Consider the following 16,384-nt stretch of genomic DNA (forward strand, 5'->3'; position numbering starts at 1 on the left):
TGGATGTTAATCCAACAGCCGTCCTCCTTCTTCAACCTCTGATCTTGCTCCTGTCTCCCGTGGGCGGCACCGCGGCTGTGCTGCCGCGCACCCGAACCAGTGAAGTTTCCCACTCCTCTCCATCTGCGACTCCACTGCCCCGTCTTCCCCATCTCCGGGTCGTTCCAGTCTGGGTGCGCTCGGCACGGTGTGGTCAACGTGGTCAACAACCGAGAGTCATCGGAAGATGACTGTACGTGAGAGGCTGACAGTGGGGACGCACCACGCCCATGGACGCATGCATGCAACGGAACGCGGCGAGGTCAACGTGGTCAAGGAACGACTTCCATCGGAAGTATACTGTACGTGGAGAGTCTCAGCTGGGTCCACGGCCGCAGCAAGTAGTGCCTCCTTATTACGTGGAAAATAATGATTCCTCCAACTGACAGCAGGGACCCACTGGACGGGCCACCGTATTTTGCAAAAAAAAACGTTTGCCCTTGACTGCTGGGACCCACCTGACGGGCCACCGTATTTCGCGAAAAAAACGTTCCCCCCGCTGTCAGCTCGGACCCACTGGAAGTGCCTCCTTATTACGCACAAAAAAATGAATACTCCCCCGGCTAGCTGGGACCCACCTTGGTGGGAGGCTGACTTGTGGGCCTACTAAGTTGACGGGGACGAAGGGCTTTGTCAACTTAGTCAATATGAACGATTCTAGCTCCAGTGACCGTACGATGTCCATCCAACGGCCGTAGTGCTTCTTCAACCTCTGGTCTTCTTGCTCCAGCCGCCCAAAGCAGCGCCGGTCGTGCCGCATGCTCCTGCCTCCCGTGGCCGGCTGTGCTGCCGCGGAGGCCTCACCGCCCCCTACTATTCCCACCGCTGGCCAGGCCCTGCGGCGACGGCAGCCTCACACCGCAGCCGAACCAGTGAACCCTCGTACTCCTCTCCGCGCGGGCTTCCACTGCCGCATCTTTCCCGGCTCCGCGTCGTCCCCTTCCTAGGCCTCGCCGTCGTCCACCGCCGTGGTGCTCTCCGCGCGGCGTGGTCAACGTGGTCAAGGAACGACTTCCATCGGAAGAGTACTGTACGTGGAGAGGCTGATAACTGGGTCCACGGCCACATCCCAATTTTTTTGTGATTTGCCAAGTAAGTCGCTTTGTCAGGCCTGTTGGGCTGCAAATATTTCAAGACGAGGAGAGCTTTCATTCGGCTGGCCGAGAAAATGGCCCATCAGTAATGAGAAATGGGTTGTACATTTTTAAAACACATCAAACCGGCAATTAGTTTCAAATATCTTTTTTTTCATTTCGAGATTTTAAATTACATTAATTTTTATGCGTGGAGAATTTGTTGGATTTTATATTGATATACATTTATTTTTAAAATCAGTTTGAATGTGAGTCGAAATTTCGGGATTAAAAACAGTTTGGACCGCACCGAAATATGCAAAATTTCGTATAATTTTTTAACCGTGGCCAAAATATGGGTTGTAATGCTAACAAAAATAATATGGGCTCCAAAAAAACCTTAATAATTAGCAAATGGGCTGTAAATTATTAGAAATAATGGCAGATGGGCAGTATGCTATTTTCCACAGATTTGAGGCTTTCCTAAAAAAAGGTTGACGCAGAAGCAGTGACTATTGGATGGCCATCCAACGGCCGTCGTGCTTCTTCAATCTCTGCTCTTCCTGCTCCAGCCGCTCAAACAAGCGCCGGCGGGACTGCCTGCTCCCTCCTCCCCGCGGCCGGCTCTGCTGCCGCGCAGGCCTCACCGCCCACCGTACTCCCATCGCTAGCCTAGCCATCCCTCTACTCACCCACACCTGTTGTTATTCTCCGGCGACGGCAGACGAACCAGTAAACCCTCGTATAGTCGTACTCCCCTCCGCGTGGGAAACAACTACCGAGTCTTCCCTGCCTCCGTGTCATTCCCTTCCTAGGCCTCGCCGTCGTCCACCGCCCTAGTGCTCTCAGCGCAGCCTGGTCAACGTGGTCAATGACCGACATGCATCTGAAGTGGACTGTACGTGGAGAGGCCGACAGCTGGGTACACGGCCGCACGCAAGGAAATGCCTCCTTATTACGCGCAAAATAATGATTCCTCCACCTGACATCAGGGACCCACCGAAAGGGCCTCTGTATTTCGCGAAAAAAACATTACCGCTGCTGACAGCTCGGACCCACCAGCTATATCTTCGCACGCAAGGAAGTGCCTCCTTATTACGCACAAAAAAATGAATACTCCCCCTGTTAGCTGGGACCCAGTATAGTGGCAGGCTGACTTGTGAGCCTACTAAGTTGACGGGGACGGAGGGCTTTGTCAACTTAGTCAATATGCACGATTCTAGCTCCAGTGACCGTACGATGTCCATCCAACGGCCGTAGTGCTTCTTCAACCTCTGGTCTTCTTGCTCCAGCCGCCCAAACCAGCGCCGGTCGTGCCTCGTGCTCCTGCCTCCCGTGGCCGGCTGCGATGCGGCGGAGGCCTCACCGCCCCCTACTACTCCCACCGCTAACCAGGCCATCCCTCTACTCACCCACACCCCGTGTTATTCTGCGGCGACGGCAGCCTCACACCGCAGCGAACCAGTGAACCCACGTACTCCTCTACGCGTGGGCATCCACTGCCGCGTCTTCCCCGGCTCCGCGTTGTCCCCTTCCTAGGCCTCGCCGTCGTCCACCGCCCTGGTGCTCTCGGCACGGCGTGGTCAACGTGGTCAAGGAACGGCTTCCATCGGACATGGACTGTACGTGGAGAGGCTGACAGCTGGGTCCATGGCCGCAGCAAGGAAGTGCCTCCTTATTACGTGCAAAATAATTATTCCTCCACCTGACAGCGGGGACCCACCGGACGGGCCACCGTATTTCGCGAAAAAAACGTTTGCCCCTGACTGCTGGGACCCACCAGCTACATCTTCGCACGCAAGGAAGTGCGTCCGGGCAAAAACGACGATTCGCCCCCCTGACTGCTGAGACCCACCAGCTACATCTTCGCAGGCAAGGAAGTGCCTGACAGTCGGGACCCACCTGGTCGAAGCGTACGTAGCGTGGTCATTCTGGTCGCGAACGTGTACGTACATATATACTGGTGGATGTAGAGGCACGCACGTGTCGTAGTAGAGGCGCGTACGTGTCGTAGTAGAGGCGCGCACGTAGCATGTACACGTACGTACAGCGGCCAGGGTGCAAGAAAGAAAATACGGCCACGTATGTGTACATACGGGCGGGGTCTCGAACGCCTACTCACGCAAACGTACGGCCAGGGCTCGTGTACATGGCTGGGTCGGAACGGAGAAACATCGTCGTCGTCGTGTTCATGGGGAGGCAACGGAATGTGTCGTGTTCATGGGGAGGCAACGGAATGCGTCGTGTTCATGGGGAGGGGTGTGGCGTACCGCAAAACGGAGGAAACGGACCTCCTACGGTCGAAACGGGGGTCCTGTTGATCGGGAGGAGTGTGGCGTACCGCAAAACGGAGGAAACAGACCTCCTACGGTCGAAACGGGGGTCCTGTTGATTGGGAGGGGTGTGGCGTACCGTAAAACGGAGGAAACGGACCTCCTACGGTCGAAACGGGGGTCCTGTTGATCGGGAGGGGTGTGGCGTACCGCAAAACAGACGAAACGGACCTCCTACGGTCGAAACGGGGGTCCTGTTGATCGGGAGGGGTGTGGCGTACCGCAAAACGGTCGAAACGGGGTTCCTGTTCATCGGGAGGGGTGTGGCGTACCGCAAAACGGGACTCCACGGGATACTGTTCATCTCCACCGTCGACCTCCTCCAGCCTCCACGGGCTACCGTCGACCTCCTCCAGCCTCCACGGGCTCCTGTTCATCCAGCCTCCACCGCGCACTACTCCACCGGCTACTGTTCAACCACCCCTCCACGGGCACCCCTCCACAGTCTACTGTTCATCCAGCCCTCCACACCATGGGGTCCTGTTCAACCACCCCTCCACGGGCACCCCTCCACCGTCTACTGTTCATCCAGCCCTCCACACCACGGGGTCCTGTTCAACCACCCCTCCACGGGCACCCCTCCATCGTCTACTGTTCATCCAGCCCTCCACACCACGGGGTCCTGTTCAACCACCCCTCCACGGGCACCCCTCCACCGTCTACTGTTCATCCAGCCCTCCACCACACCACGGGGTCCTGTTCATCCAGAGGCAACGCCACCGCTCACTATTCATCCAACCCCCCCCCCCCCCCCCCGCAACGCTCACTGTTCATCCCAGAGGCAGCATCGATCGGCTTCAGTTAGCAGCAGTAGCGAAGGAATCGCTCGATCGGGTTCAGTTAACAGCCATCGATCGATCGCTCGGGTTCAGTAACGCGTAGCCTGCAGTGCAATCGCTCGGGTTCAGTTAGAGCCCAACGCCTCGCTCGGGTTCAGTTAGAGCCAACGCCTCGCACACACGTGCGTACGTGTACGAGGGAAACGCGCATCGCTCGGCCCCCGACCTCCCACCGTAACCGGGAACTCCCCGAAATTTTCCTCACCCTCGCTTCTACCACGGTTTTTTCCGTCATGGACGGCCCAAAGAATGTCATGCAGCTGCGTCTCCGGCCCGCCCGAAAAGCCCATTTTCTGTCATGATTTTTTGTCATAGAAGTAGGAGCCCACCACATCTATGATGATACCTGGTTTTGTCACAATTATCGTCATAGAAGTGTCATATGTATGACAGAAAAAAATTTCGTTCGGCCCAAAATGTCACGGATGTGTCTTTTTTTTGTAGTGCTAGTGTCAAACCGGCTTTGTGTATCTCGTGCTACCGTCTCCCAGTGATTGCACGTATAGGCCATATGGTCACTAACTGCCGCACGGCTGAGTAAAGATCACGTATGGATCCACCCAGACGCTCGGAAGATGACTTGCAAAAAAATGTGATGTTGTTTTGGTTAAATATAATGTCACTCCAACAGTTTCGAATAGAACAAAGTGATGCACACACTCTGGATCAAATATGTGCAGTTGTCTTAGGCTCTACCTTATTTAACCATGTCCCAAATAAACTGGAGATGCTAATATAAGGACATACATTAAAAACACATGTATTGCACGCCACAATAACTTGGCTAGTGGGTATATGAGAAAAGAAAGGTTGGGTTGATTCATTCTAATCACAAAAAACAACACCATTTACTACCCTCCCATCGACGTTTTGCCAAGTTGTCCTTTGTTAAGATCACTTTCTTGTGCACAAACCACATAAAGACCTTTACTTTTAATGTCATCTTAATTTTCCAAATATGAGGTGACTTTGGGATTGGATCGGTGTTTATCAAATCTACATACAAAGATTTTATTGAGAATGCGCCTGACACTGATAGTTTCTAGTGCATGGTATCAACAAAATAAATGTCTTGCTCTAAAGTCTCGATTAACATAATAAACATATATGCACTAGTAGAAAAAGGATCTAATGTGAAACTCATTAGTCCCGGTTTGTAATTGAACCGGCACTAATGTGACCATTAGTGCAGGTTCCAACGGCCGGGCGGGCGGCGCTCATTAGTACCGGTTCGTGGCGAACCTTTAGTACCGGTTCGTGCCACGAACCGGTACTAAAGAGGTGGTGGCCTTTAGTACGGGTTGGTGGCTCCAACCGGTACTAAAGGGGGGGGGGTCTTTAGTACCGGTTGGAGCCACCAACCGGTACTAAAGGTGGTGGCCTTTAGTACGGGTTGGTGGCTCCAACCGGTACTAAAGACCCCCCCCCCCTTTAGTTCCGGTTGGAGCCACCAACCGGTACTAAAGGTGGTGCGCTGCCACCCGCAATGCACAATGTTTAGTCCCACCTCGCTAGTTGAGAGGAGCTCACACCGGTTTATAAGCCCCGCCGCGGCTACCGTGTCGAGCTCCTCTGAAGCAGGCCTTTGTGGGCCTATTGCAAGTCTTCTGCCCTGTGGGGCCTATTGGGCCGTACGGGCCTGCATCCTGGCCCAACTGGAGATTGGGTTTCTAGTCGTATGTAGGTCGTGCCGGCCCAGTAGGCTGGCTGTTTTTGCTTTTTCAAAAATAAAAAAAATCCTTACCCACCGGGACTAAAGGTCCCCCAGACCACGGCGCGCCTCGTGCCACGTGGTGGGCCTTTGGTCCCGGTTCGTGTTGAACCAGGACTAAAGGGGGGAACCTTTAGTCTCCACTCTTTAGTACCGGTTCCATAACCGGTACTAAAGATCTTTACGAACCGGTACTAAAAGTCGTTTTTCTACTAGTGATGTATGGAATATAGAGTAATTCAAAAAGGAAAACTGATCCAATTGAAAGGGATTGTGTGAGGAATGAAACAACTCCATTAACATTTCAGACCCGGATGAACCTATCTGTAACAACAGTCAAATAAATAGATGAGCGGGCATACCTGAATTCCACTGCGGAAAGAGTGGGTGATTACTTTTCACGCTTATTCGCCAATAGGTATTTTATCAGATGGATCAAATGAACTCCATTGTATTAATCAGTAGTCAGTGAGGCGGCAGGTTAGTTCTTGGTGTTTCAGGCCAAAAGATGAGCTCCAAGAGTTTCCGAAATCAGTCTAGCACTATAGCTAGCATAGGATTACACCACCCATCATTCTTCGCATGATTTGTGGTACAGGATGGCGCCGCACCACTCGTGCAATTGTCGTGGGGTTAAAGTGTGACCAGCAGCTGCATCCACCTCAAAAGAAAAACAATAATTGGTAGAGACCTAGACGAAACTGAGTGAGAAATAGCTCAAATTAAGCATTCATAATTTGGTTCTGCAGTAAAATCTTGGTCAGAACATAAATTACCTAAGACTCTGCTGTACAGAAGCTCTAACTCCATCAACAAATTTGGATCTTTTCTCTGTCCTGCAGATAACATATTTAGTATTTCAAGCATGATCTAGAAAAGAGTTATTTTAAAGCCTAATTGATCATGGAAGAAGCAAGAAGAGCTTACCTTTGATCCAGAATTGCAGACCCATCGATTTTATTTGCTATAACAGCCCTTGTGAAGTGATCTTGCCTCAAGAGTGTCTCCTACCTCCGTTGAAATATAGTTGTGCCAGACCAGACCTCAAAAATTAACCCAAACACAGATTCAACTGACTGCTAGAGCAGCTAGCTAAGCATGACAAATTTCTATAAACATGCACAAATATCTACCTAATTAGTTTGAAAACGAAACCAACTGCTGGTATCCTTTAAAGATAAAAAAAAGATCAAGCGAAATGTAACTGATCCATAGATCGCTGACCCATGTACAGTTTCAGAGTTTCTTGTTCCTTTGTGGTGCACACTTTTGAGTATAGCAGAGCTCATCTTCTCACCATGACTGAATTGATCACCACGCATCAGGATGATATCCTGACAGTCCACGCCGTCAAGCTGACGCCGGGTCGCTGCTTGAGCCCACTCATCATGCTGCCACCAGGAACTTGTGCGACGTCTGCGTGCGACATCACCGTCTTCTTGGCCCACGACCGGTTCTTGGGGGACACCATGTTCGCCGCCGACACGCCCACGCGACGGCGGCGTGCCGACCTCGGCTCCTTCCGCGCCCCACTCGATCCGCTTTTCCTTGGTGCAGCAGGCCCGGAGGGAGCGGCGTCAGCTCCGTGGTGGCCTTCCAGGTCCTCGCGACGTGCTTTGGGGTCTTGAGCAGATCGGCGACCGCAACGATGGCGTCCGTTGCGCGGGCAGCAGCGGAGGCGGGGAGGGCGTCCGTGGGGAGAGGGGAGCACGACGGTGGGGAGGGAGGCGGGGTGCAGTTGGGGGTAGGGGATGATGCGTTTAGCAGCATGATGTGCGGAGGTTTGTTTGCCTGGGGTGGATCGCGCATCACTGGGGGCAGGACGTGCGTAGAGTCTGCCTGGCAGAACATTTAATCTGGAGCGTTAATTTGTGCAGCTGATCTTTGATGTAATATGGATTGTCAGATATGAGTTAGTTTGATTGATCTAACGTCTCTGGTACTCATGTGTATAATTTGTTGTGTGGTTTTAGGGGTACTTAAGTTTGCTCTTTTAATAGTAGTAGAGATTAATAGTAGTAGAGATAGAGACTAATCGCATGATTCAGTTTTTCTTTTGTACTAAGCACCCACCTCCCTGGTCAATGAAGCAAGCGGTCGTTTCCTCTTCCGCTCCTTCCGTAACTGACAGGTCAGTCTAAACGATCCGCTCTTCCACATTCCACGGTTACTCCGTAACCACAAAGGTCCATTCTTTTCTCCAGTGAGATTGCATCTCATCGATCTCTTAATCTCTCCACATCCTTCTCTCTCACGCCGCCAGCTGCCTCGCGGCCCACCGCGCCTCTAGCCTCACATCCTCCTGCCGCCCCCGTGCGCCTTGCCACGGGTTCACGGACGACCTACCAGCGCACTAAGCCGTCGGCCTACCTCCGCGGCGAAGTTGCCGTGTGGCCGGCTGCCCTGTGCAATTCGGATCTTGAGAGATTGGAGCAAAGTGAGGAAATCAGATTGGAGTTTTTATTTTCTTCCTTTCCTGGGGTCAAAATTATACAGGTGAACATGAACCTTGCACAATTTTCTGTTTGGTGACTATGGCGATTTGTTCTATGCCGATTCATTTAGTCGAAACACCAGGACTAGCCACTGAACTCTGGTCATCAAGCTGTTGGTCATCTTATTATCTTATTTATATCAAGATGGATGCTCTGCCCAAAATATGCGTGGCTGCCGGTGACTACGAGGTGTTTCCTCACTTCTGCATTTCAGTTACGTGGCATAGGGACTAATCCAAGGCATGCATAGCCAAACCAAGATCAATCTTCCATGCTCAAGGTCATCTGCAATTAGAAATTTAGAATCACTGTTTTTGTACCTGACTACCGGAAACCTGAGGTATATAATGATAAGATATGGTCATTATGCTTGATTTTCTTCAGAGACATGGATCTGTTATTTTTTTTATCCCATGATGTATCTTTCCTCCCTCAAATATGAAAACGCATTGAGGGGCGACCATTCCGCATCCCATGATTTGATGAGATTAAATGAGAAGTATGAAAGGCTAGCTGTAGCATTAGAAAAACAAAAGTTAATGATGTTCAGTTGTATGGGAAGATTTGGTATGTCCAGGACTACAATCATGAGAAGATTCTTTCTAGAGGACCAAAGATGGTTTAGTATAAGTCCTTACGACGGATTTACATACTTCATATTATCTAGCATTTGACCTTTGTTATGTTGCAGCTAGATATTGAAATTGGTTCTTCAGATGTGGAAACAAAGTACAGGCATGTCATAAATCCTTTTGGTGCCTTTTCAAGGAAGGCAGATATATGTGAACATATCATCAGCAACATGTGTTATTTATGGTATCTATTCAGTTAAAGTTTCAACCTTTCTTACTTTTTCAGTTCGACTCACCTCCGTTCACTAAGCATAGTTGGGTCGTAGATCTACCTTTCTTCCTCTGTTTCAGTTAAATCCAAACAAATAAATCCCTACTGAGTGCATTTTTGTGCTCAGGTGTTCTGCAATTGCAAATGATGAACTGACCAAGTGGTTCTTCTAGGTGTAAGATATTGGCATTTATCGAACAAGTCGATAAGATTGCAGTATTTCATAGTACTTCTTAATTAGCTGGCTATGCTCTTTTCCAGCTTGCTCGTGGGTCACAAGTAAATGTCGGTACGCCTTTTTTATTGGCTATCATGTTTCTGGAATACTATCTATGAAGTTTATTCAAGAGAGTAGAGAATATATTTTTTATCATTCTTAACGCTGCATGTCAAGGCTTCCATTGTAGCCTCCATCTCCTCGGACCTCTGTCGTCACGACGGTCTATTTTTGTTATTTATATGAAGAACATGTGGCACTCGACCTGAATATTGGGATGTTCACCACTGGGACTTTGACACGTTGCTTTGATGCCGATAATATTTCCAGCTAGATTTAATGACCTTTCCATTTACATGGTCTTATTTCAGGTAAATACCTTTGCTGCCACAAATAGAGAGATATGACTCATGCGAATCAGTTAGTATTATGTTACCCTACAATATTGTAAGGATAAACTTCCTCTGGTATGCCATTGAGGACAATGATACATGATAGATGGGAAGTTAAAAGCCACAGCTCAAATCCGGTAATTTTTGTGTACTATATGGTTGTCTCAGTCCATGCCATTTGTATTCTATTTTGACTCGCTGAAATGGAAAAAATAATCAGAATAATCGTATTGTCCGAGGTCTAAAAAACGTCATGCTTGAGATCATAAACCTCAAGAATTATCTTTTTTTATGTAGCTCATAAATTTCTATGTATAATTTTATTTTTGTTACAAGCAAATTCAGGCAACAAGGCGGTACATGTGGGTCTCATTGGTTATCTATGTATAGGTTCTCATGCTCTTTACAGCATTGTGTCGTACTTACTTTGGCCAAAAAAGAGAAAATGACACGGTACTCTTTTGCTTTGATGAACATGATGACTGCTTTCATTACTCATGATACTGGAGCTTACTCACTGTCAAGTATATCAATATACTACAATGGACAATGTCTGTGTTTAGTTTTCATTCTTTTTCATATTTGACAATCTTTAATTATAGTCCAAGTATTGTGTTCATTGTATTTTTAAAATTTTCATCTATCTACTATGTAAAGAAAGTTTCAATTTATCTATTGTTATGTGGATAAACCAAGAGTTCCCGCAGCAACGTGTGGGTATCATCTAGTATAACATATAACCACTTACTGAGCAAGCACCTGTTTTTACTTCAAGGTTTTTGATACTTAAACCTCCTTGGTATTTCGGCCTACAAAGTATGTTTCACTTAGCTAGTCTATACTTTGATTTGTTCTCATCATAACACTCTTGACATGAGATGACCATCTTGTGTCTATCTGTGTCCGTAGTTGTGCCCTACCACATGCACTTGTGGGCTTGACATGACTGAGGCTCACATGGGCCTACTCTTTCTTTCTCACTAGTGGGCTCGCTCACATGTTTTTTCACAAACAAAAGTTATCCTCTATGAAGATTTTGTAAATTTGGAAGTACACATTTATTGGAGTTCCACTTTTTGAAAGTTCAAATTTTGTAATAATTTAAATGTCAATAGTAATTTTTTTGAAACTTCAAACCTTTTAAAGTTGAAATTTCAAAACATTCAAACAATATTGAAAGATGGGCCACTAGTATTTCAAACGAATACTATAACTTCAGAAAGTGCGAGAAAAACTTCCCAAAATCAGAAATAGCTAAATATGGACTTTCCGAAAACGAAAAAATATCCCATGGGGATTTGACCGCACTAGGACAAGGGCGCGACTTCCCACCAGTTAGTTGTGCCCATCTTAACAATATGTAATGAACTGATACATTTTATGTAAGTATGACCAATAGCGTCATATTTTGAGAACTTCCTCCTTGAAAAAAATAGGCAACAAGCATTGCGCAAATGGATGACACCACAAAACCCATAAACAAGGCCCAAAATTTAAGACCGTGCACGTTAATGTGTGACACGGGTACACTAACACACAACCCGACGCTTGATGCTTTTGCCGCCGTGTCTGGATGTGACACTCTTAGTACAAAATGCCTCCTGGGTGTCTATCCGCAACCACAGTTTACCCCGACCACCCACACCCATGCGATGGGCAGCACGCTTGCCGATGCGTGTAGGGGGCCATCATGTGGCCTTCCTTTCCTCTCCCGTCTCACTCTGTGGGCCCACCCTTATCTCTTTTTGTAGATTATTTACTCATGTAAATAGGAAGGTCACAATTTTTTGGAAGTTTAAATTTGAAAGTTAAAATTTTCAAATGTTCAAAGTTTTTGAAAGTTGAAATTTTGAAAGATTTAAATTATGAATGCTGGGCCTAGATTTTTTTTAATCCGATACTATAACTTCCGGAAGTGTCAAAAGAACTTTCATTTTTTTTTGCCAAACATGGAAACTTGAAAAAAATGAAAAAAATTAATGATATCATATCAAGATTTGTGTACACTATGACAAGGGCACGACTACCCGCTAAGCTGCACTGCATTAACAATATATAATGACACTAATACTTTTATAGAGGTAAGATCAGCAGTGTCATATTTTGGGAACTTCCTTCTACGGGGAAATACAAGCGACAAGGCCCCGCACTAATATATTACAACGCCACAGAACCCACAACCAAGGCCTCGAAATCTGAGGCCACATACGTAAATATGTGACGCGAGCATACCTACGTACAACCCCGCCACTCACCGCCTTTTGTTGTCGTGCCTAGATGGGATACTCTTAACAGTGGGATGCTATTAGACTAGCCACAATGAAGAGTAACATACATTAGTAACATACACATTTCCCTAAACTATGTTACTACCTTCATAATGGGTAATAACATAAGTGTGGTAACATGTAAAGCTTCATTTATTAGGTTATAGACTTATATTGTATTGGGACATGTGATGTTACAGTAACTAGCTAAGTTACTGAAACTACCTCTCTCCTCATTAAATCATTGCCACATAAGCAAATTTGCTGAGTTGGACTCGATGTTACTGCTGAAGTTACTCCCACTGTGGCTAGTCTTACGCGAGCGTGCGTTAGAACGATCGATTTCCGACAGCGTGTTAGAAACTCAAGTTTCCTTGTAAAGAAATCAGGGTGAGGCTAATTAATCAGGCATAGCAGGCCCCCATCGGTTGAAATCACGGGGCAGACTTTTATATATGGAAGGAGACACTAGGCCCCACCATTGAAATCACGGGGCAGAGTTTTATGGATGGTCTGGACATGTGGGTGGGTCTTGCGCCCTTTCCGACAGTGTCGTACGCGCGATGCCCAGGTCGAGCGTTGCAACGCGCGGCCGCGTATGAGCCTTTTCGCTCTTAACATGAAACGCCTCCCCGGTGTCTATCTGCGCCTGTAGTTGACACTAACCACACGTGTTGAAAGGGCCACGTGCTCGCCTGCGAACGACACAGAAGGAGCTAGAAAATCTAATGCGCTCATCGTTTACGGCCGAGACAAGTTGAAACGGAAGGACCTTACGGTGTTGATCGAGAACCTGCTCGAGCAAGAAGAAATATATTGGGCACAACGTGGGCGAGTGAATTGGTTGCGTCGGGGAGATCGCAACACAAAGTTTTTTAATCAATCTGCTTCAGCTCGTAGGCGGCGTAATCTGATCAAAAAACTGAAAAATAATAATGATGCTTGGATTGAGGGTAATGATAACCTCAAGCCCCTTATTTTTTATTACTTCCAGAGCCTTTTTTAACTCGGATGCAGGTGTGATCAATGAAGGACTAGTACATTCTGTTAAGCAGGTTGTAACTGAGGATATGAATAGGATACTAATGGCGCCATTCACGAAGGAGGATGTTAAAAAAGCTCTCTTCCAAATAGGAGATATGAAGGCTCCTGGACCGGACGGATTACATGTTGTTTTCTTTAAATGGTTCTGGCATATTATAGGCGATGAGCTGACAAAACAAGTCCTTGATGCGATCATTCACAAAAAAATTCCTGAAGGGTGGAATTCTACAAATGTTGTGCTCATCTCAAAGGTGGACAGCCCGGAGGTACTAACTCAGTTTAGACCCATTAGCTTATGTAATGTGGTCTACAAAATTATTTCTAAGATGCTAGCAAACAGACTCAAGATGATCTTGCCTGAGGTAATCTCCCCAAATCAGTCGGCATTCGTTCCAGGTAGATTAATTACAGATAATGTGCTAGTGGCTTATGAGTGTTTTCATGCAATAAAAAAGAAGACACATGGATCAAATGGTGTTTGTGCAGTCAAGCTGGATATGCTCAAAGCGTATGATCGAGTTGAATGGGGCTTCTTACAGAGAATGATGTTGAAACTGGGCTTTAATCCGAGTTGGGTGGATATGATTATGGAGTGCGTCTCGTCTGTAAGCTACAGGATCAGGTTTAATGACACAGAGACGAATGAGTTTATGCCCACGAGGGGGCTTAGGCAGGGGGATCCTTTATCCCCTTACCTATTTCTGTTATGCTCTGAGGGTTTATCCAGTTTACTGGCCCATGAAGAAAGCATTGGAGGAATTGAAGGTTTAAGGGTTTGTAGAAATGCGCCCTCAATCTCACACCTTCTTTTCGCTGATGACTCACTTGTTTTAATGAAAGCAACAGATCAAAACGCAAATACCTTGAAGAGGATTTTGGATACTTATTGTGCAAGCTCAGGGCAGCGGGTTAGTAATGCAAAATCCAGTATTTTTTTAGCCCTAATACTGGAGTGTTGGTCAAGGAAGGTGTTTGTGGCATCCTGGATATCCTAACGGAAGCACTGACTGGCAAGTACTTGGGTCTCCCTACTATGGTAGGAGTGGACAGAAGCGATTGCTTCCAACACCTTGTTGACAGAGTTTGCCAAAGGTTGAAGGGATGGAAGGAAAAGATACTATCAGTACAAGGCAAATAAATTTTGGTGAAATCGGTGGCACAAGCAATCCCTTCTTATGCTATGTCGGTCTTCAAATTACCCAAGGGGGTTTGCAAGTCAATAACAGATTGAATCGCAGGTTTTTGGTGGGGAGATGGAGAGGAGAAAAAGAAAATGCACTGGTTTGCATGGTGGAAATTATGTGTCCCAAAGAAGAAGGGTGGCATGGGGTTTAGGGACCTTCACAGCTTTAATCTTGCTATGTTAGCAAAGCAGTGTTGGCGACTTCTCCAAAATCCTGATTCTTTATGTGCACGTGTTCTGAGTGCCAAGTATTATCCAAATGGTGATATTCTGAAGGCAGGGCCTAAAAAGGGTTCATCATTCACTTGGCAAAGCATTGTTGCAGGTATACAGACTTTCAAGCGAGGGTGTATTTGGCGGATAGGGTCTGGCTCACATATTAACATATGGGATGATCCCTGGATTCCTTAGTGAGTCAAGAAGGATCATCACACCTAAGGGAGGAACCATTCTGTCGAAGGTTGAAGAACTTATACATCCACATACGGGTCAGTGGGATGTGGAGCTCCTTCGAGACAATTTTTTACCCGTGGATGTTGCAAGAATCTTACAAATTCCTTTGCATGTTGAAGCTATAGAAGATTTTGTTGCTTGGCACTTTACAAGGTCTGGTACCTTTTCGGTGCGATCTGCTTATCACGTAGAGTTCAACCACCAGTTCGGCCGTCAGTTTGGTCGATGGGATACTCCAGGTGGTTCTCGAATTAACTTAGTGTGGAAACAACTTTGGCAGCTCAGCATCGCTGGAAAAATCAAGCACTTTGGTTGGAAGGTTCTAAAGGGGGTGTTGCCATGTTTCGGTGTTCTAGCTGGAAGACACATTCCTATAATCCCCCAATGTCCCTTCTGTAAAATCGGTTTGGAAGATATACAACACTGCATCTTCACATGCTCAAGGGCCATGGAAGTGTGGAATGAACTTCAGCTGGCAGATACAGTACAGAAGGCAGTGGTACAAGATCGCTCGGGGTCCATTACTCTAGAGATCCTCCTACAATCTGATTTTGTGATACATGAAATACCGGCAGCAGAACTCATACTTGTGGAAATGTGGTACATTTGGTGGCAGCGGAGACAAGCGGTGAATGGGGGAACCATACAGACTCCTGATAGAACGGCCCTATCGATTAAGGTACTGGCTACAAATTTTGTTCGAGCAAACTCACCAAACCAGCCAACCCGAAAGTTAGACCAGATATGGAGGAAACCTGACTCGGGTATAGTGAAAATCAACGTGGATGCATCGTTCCATGCTGATACAATGGCCGGAGCCTGTGGAGCCGTGGCGAGAGATGAACATGGGGCCTTCATCGCAGGGGCGAGCTGGATTCTGCCTCATGTTGTTTCGGCAGATTCCGCAGAAATATATGCAATCAGGTTTGGACTTATTCTTGCTGCTAACGTTGGATGCACCAAAAACTTTATTGAATCAGATAGCCTGAATGCTCTTGAGGCGGCTTCAAACCCAGAGGCATACATGGGCGGTGATGCTACAGTTATAACCGAAGCAACAATCTTGGCTATGGAGTTTTCATCTGTTAGTTTCGTCCATTGCTGTAGAGAAGCCAACCTAGTAGCTGATAGCTTAGCAAAACATTGCTTTAGTACTAGAGTTTCAGAAGTTTGGGACTCCTTTTCCCCTGACTTTATTCTTCCAAAAATTGTAAACGATTTGGCCATCATTTGAGGAATAAAAGTTATTGATGATTAAAAAAAACACACGCGCCACTGTGGCCGTGGTTGTCAGTACTTGCAGGGGCACCACATGGCTTTGGCTCCCTCTCTGGGCTCTCTCTCTCCACTGTTGGGTCCGCCCGTATGTATTTTGTTAGCTCTTCTCGTGTATTAAGGTTTTAAAAAAACAATTTTTTTGACTTTTGGGAGTTCAAATTTTCTAAAATTTTAAATTTCAGAAGTTGTTTTTCCAAAAGTTCAAAGTTTTGAAATT

At 47.0% G+C, this 16,384-nt stretch overlaps 1 long non-coding RNA gene across 1 annotated transcript; it reads left to right on the forward strand.

Moving 5' to 3' along the window:
* The first annotated feature begins 8,151 nt into the window (after positions 1-8,151).
* On the forward strand, positions 8,152-9,682 carry LOC120974950 (uncharacterized). The gene is made up of 2 exons (XR_005770570.3): positions 8,152-9,306; positions 9,461-9,682. It is a non-coding gene; the product is annotated as an uncharacterized lncRNA (long non-coding RNA).
* The last annotated feature ends 6,702 nt before the right edge of the window (positions 9,683-16,384 follow it).

Source organism: Aegilops tauschii, chromosome 2 (genome assembly GCF_002575655.3).
Source record: "Aegilops tauschii subsp. strangulata cultivar AL8/78 chromosome 2, Aet v6.0, whole genome shotgun sequence".
In the NCBI taxonomy this organism is placed as follows: domain Eukaryota; kingdom Viridiplantae; phylum Streptophyta; class Magnoliopsida; order Poales; family Poaceae; genus Aegilops; species Aegilops tauschii.